Here is a 4,128-nt window from a genome sequence, read left to right on the forward strand (position 1 = left end):
GTGTAGTGGGTGTTTTTACGTGTCACCTGCACAAAAACGGCCACGCTCGAAATAGTGTCTTTTATGTGCCACCCGCACAAGAGCCAGTCCAGGGGCACTGGCAACGATCTCGCTCGAAAACCCTATCTTCCCTATATTTTTAATTCTACCCATAATAATAATCCTTCCTACTAAAGGCACAAGGCCTGAAATTTGGGGGAAGGAATTAAGTCAATTACATCGACCCCAGTGCGTAACTTTATTGAATTGACCCCAAAAGGACAAAAGACAAAGTCGACCTCGGCGGAATTCAAATTCAGAACACAGTGACAGATAAAATACCGCTAAGCGTTTCGCTCAGCATGCTAACAATTTTTCCAGGTCACCACCATATGTCAGGTCATCACCTAATAATAATAATTAGCACAAAAAAAAATGATATGTACAAATGTTTGTGATGGAAAGTGGACTTATACATGTCTTTTCTTTACATTTTTAGAATTTCTCTAAACAATATTTAACTGTTTTAGTAAATTCTGATTGATCTCAGGTAATGTTACATATTGTCATTTTGGAAATAAGACCTCAGGAACACTGCACTGGAAAAAAAGGGACTTAATGTTCAGGTCTAAATAAGAAAAAGGGACACATAATTCAAGAACTGAATTTAACAGCCTGAAATAACTCACTGGTTAACCTTGTGTGTGTGTGTGTGTGTGTGTGTGTGTGTGTGTGTGTGTTTATATATATTTAAAAGACAAAGGTTTTAAAAGTTTCACCCATTTAAATGAAAACAAGAGGAAAAAACAAAGAATCACATGTAATTTCTGAAGGAGACAAATGAATAAATAATATTTTAGAAACAAAAGGACATGGAAATGAACCAAAACAATCTACATTTGCATCTTGAAACAAAAATATTAAGAAGTCATAAAATAATCTCATAGCACAGCATTCAGCAGAAAGAAAGATTTGAAAATATTAATTGAAAAAGTGAAAAGCACAAATGTTTTTTTGTTGATTTTTTTTTTTTAATTTGAACGATTATAAATTTTGGTATAATTCTCTTTAATTATTGGAGGACAATGGTTTAAAAAGTAAACAGTTGTTATATGTGAATACTGGATCCAAAACAAATAACATTTGTAAGTTGAATAAAATAGATTAAAATTTTACACATTGGTAAGCAATCAAACTGTTACCAATTATGAAAAATTTTTCAAAAAAAAAAACTAAAAAAATTATTTAAAAAAAACAATATTGAAAGGATAAACATGCATATTTGAAAGATAAAAAAGTCATAAAATGAGATTATGCTAGATAAAGGACTTGTTGGAAAACCTACTGGTGACCATTTCCCTATTCCTTTCAGTCAGAGTTAACAAATAGGTACCAGTAATATACTAGAAAAAAACTGAAGTTATTGAGAAATAAAACACTTCTAGAACAGAAATGAAAAACACATCTAACACCTGTAGTAAAAATAATAGCACTAAAATAAATAGAAGAAAATGTAAAAAAAAAAAAAAATATTAAAAAAAGTCAATGGTAGTATATCAGATATACTATACTATCCTTGCAATTAGACCTTACTGTCTCAATATAGAAACAGAATTAAGGATATACAAATGGCTGAGACAGAATAAAAGGTTCCTTTTGGTGATATACCATCATGCGCAGTTATTCCCATTTCTAGTTACATGCAGGTCAGGAAGGATTTCTTTTTAGGCAAAACTACTGGTGATTTGGTTCTATGGAATATTATTAGCTTTTCTAATGAGTTAATCAAAAACATTCAAGTCTTTTTCAAGGCGTTTACAAACAAATGAATACAAATATACACGAGTTTGACACCAAGTTACATGAATGAAAATTGTTTATAACTGAAAAATTCACCCATCCATCCTTTTATATATATATATATATTAGACGAACAGACAGATACATGCACACACATTTTCAATACATATATATTGAATTTGTAAGCCTTCATTACTAAGAGTTTGAAATTATTTTTACAAATTTCATAATTTAAAAAATATTTCAATCTAACTAGTTTCAGTTATATAAATGGCACCACTTCAGAAGAAATAAGTAAAATAATGTAGATTTGAAAGAAATGATAAACATACCAGAAAATACATTATAAAAAAACTTGATAATTGAGAACAGCTTTCAAGTTGTCACACTAAAAGAAAAGAATGCCACCAACAATTGTTTTGTCCTTCATGTGGTTTCTGTTTTTCTATTGTAACTATATTACTTCCACATAGCTGCCAGCTGGAAAATAATAGCTTTCCAAACAACATACAAGATTTTCTAGATGAAGATGAAAATTCATTATTTTCACTGTCAAACCTACATCATAAGAGCAAATGGGACTGCCTCTACTTGAATACATTTGAACTGAACTAAAAACATTTTGAAAAAGAAATGTTTTTTTCTAGAAACATTTCCTCTGTGAATGGAAAGGATGCAACAGACACCAACTGAAGTACAAAATGAAAAATGTTCCATAACTCATAACATTAGTGAAGGCATGTGGCTTAGTGTTTAGGGTGTTGGACTCATGATCATAAGATTGTAGTTTCAATTCCTGATGATACGTTATGTTCTTGGGCAAAACACTTCACATTGCTGAGTGAACTACTCAGCTGGCAAAAATGAGTAATCCTGTGCTGGATTAGTATCCTGTTCAAAGGTGGAGGGAGAATATATGCACCACAGAACCTGGGAAACTGGATTTATGACTTAGGAAGAAGCTTTATTCTTTTATCCATGACATTAAGTGTTAAAGACATGTTCATCATGGGGAAGAATATGAGGAGTTGCCCATCTCTATATCATTAAACCTTTTGTTAATATATTTGTTAAAATACTCTGCATCTGTTTCAATTAATTTTGAGAATATTGAAAAATTTAATAAAATAACTCATAATTCAGAAATTAACATAGAATTTTAATGGAAAATTTTAATTTATATCTTTTTGAACCAGTTTCTATCACAGAACCAAGAGAAGTCTCAAGTGGGTTGATATCAAAAGGGTTAATTATGGACACAAAAGATGATGTAAATGGAAATATAGTTAACCAGGAATTGAAATCATCTCAATTTTGGTAATAAAGGAAGTTTAACACCACACTTCAATGTTCAGAACAATCAGTAATTGGGATTCTATGGGCTCTAAATATATTTGACACTTTATACTATAAAAAGCACTCAGTACAAATTGTTAAAGTGGTTGGCATTAGGAAAAGCATCCAGCTGTAGAAATCACACCAAAGAAGACATTGATGCAGTCATCAAGCCTGTCAGATACTGTCAAACCATCCTAACCATGCCAGCATGGAATAAGGGCATTAGATTATGATGATGACACACTATCGAAAAGTATTAAGTCATCATTCAGTTTAATGTTAAATTGTTTTTAAGTATAACTTGACAAAAACATTTACTCGAGAAGACCTGTCCTCTACAGAGGAAGTATTAAGGCCACTTCCCCCAGGAAAGACGATTGGCCTGCAAGAGTTCTGTGCTCATGCTATATAAAAAGCACTCGTGTTGGTGCCACACAAAAGCGCTTGTGCCAGTGTCATGTTAAAAGCACCCACCACACTGTAAAGTAGCTGGTGTTAGGAAGGGCATCCAGCTGTAAAAACCAAGCCAAATCAAACTGGAACCTGGAGCAGATCTTCAGCTTGCCAGCTCTTCAGCTTGCCAGCTCTGGTCAATCCTTCCAACCCTTGCCAGCATAGAAAATGGGTATTAAAGGATGATATGTATATATATATATTTCGTATGTGTATTTTGTGTGCAAGATTCTTGATGTGGATACGTGTGTTGAAAGAAATACAATTAAACCTTGGGAGAGGCATTATGCCGGTAATAAACACACGCACTGGTTCAGTCCTTTATTAATTTATATAGTTTTTTGTTAAATTATTTCATTGCACTCTTGCAATCTCTTCAGTAACTTGTCTCTCCACTTCCATTTATTTTGATCATCCGAAGAGATTGCAAGAGTGCAATGAAATAATTTAACAAAAAACTATATAAATTAATAAAGGACTGAACCAGTGCGTGTGTTTATTACCGGCATAATGCCTCTCCCAAGGTTTAATTGTGTATATATATATATATATATATAT

The 4,128-nt window shown here is 32.3% G+C and overlaps 1 protein-coding gene across 2 annotated transcripts in view; it reads right to left on the reverse strand.

Moving 5' to 3' along the window:
* LOC106871893 (TSC22 domain family protein 1) overlaps window positions 1-4,128 on the reverse strand; it is a 146,340-nt gene that overhangs the window by 96,668 nt on the left and 45,544 nt on the right. The window lies entirely within an intron of this gene.

This window comes from Octopus bimaculoides, chromosome 8, assembly GCF_001194135.2.
Source record: "Octopus bimaculoides isolate UCB-OBI-ISO-001 chromosome 8, ASM119413v2, whole genome shotgun sequence".
Classification (NCBI taxonomy): Eukaryota; Metazoa; Mollusca; class Cephalopoda; order Octopoda; family Octopodidae; genus Octopus; species Octopus bimaculoides.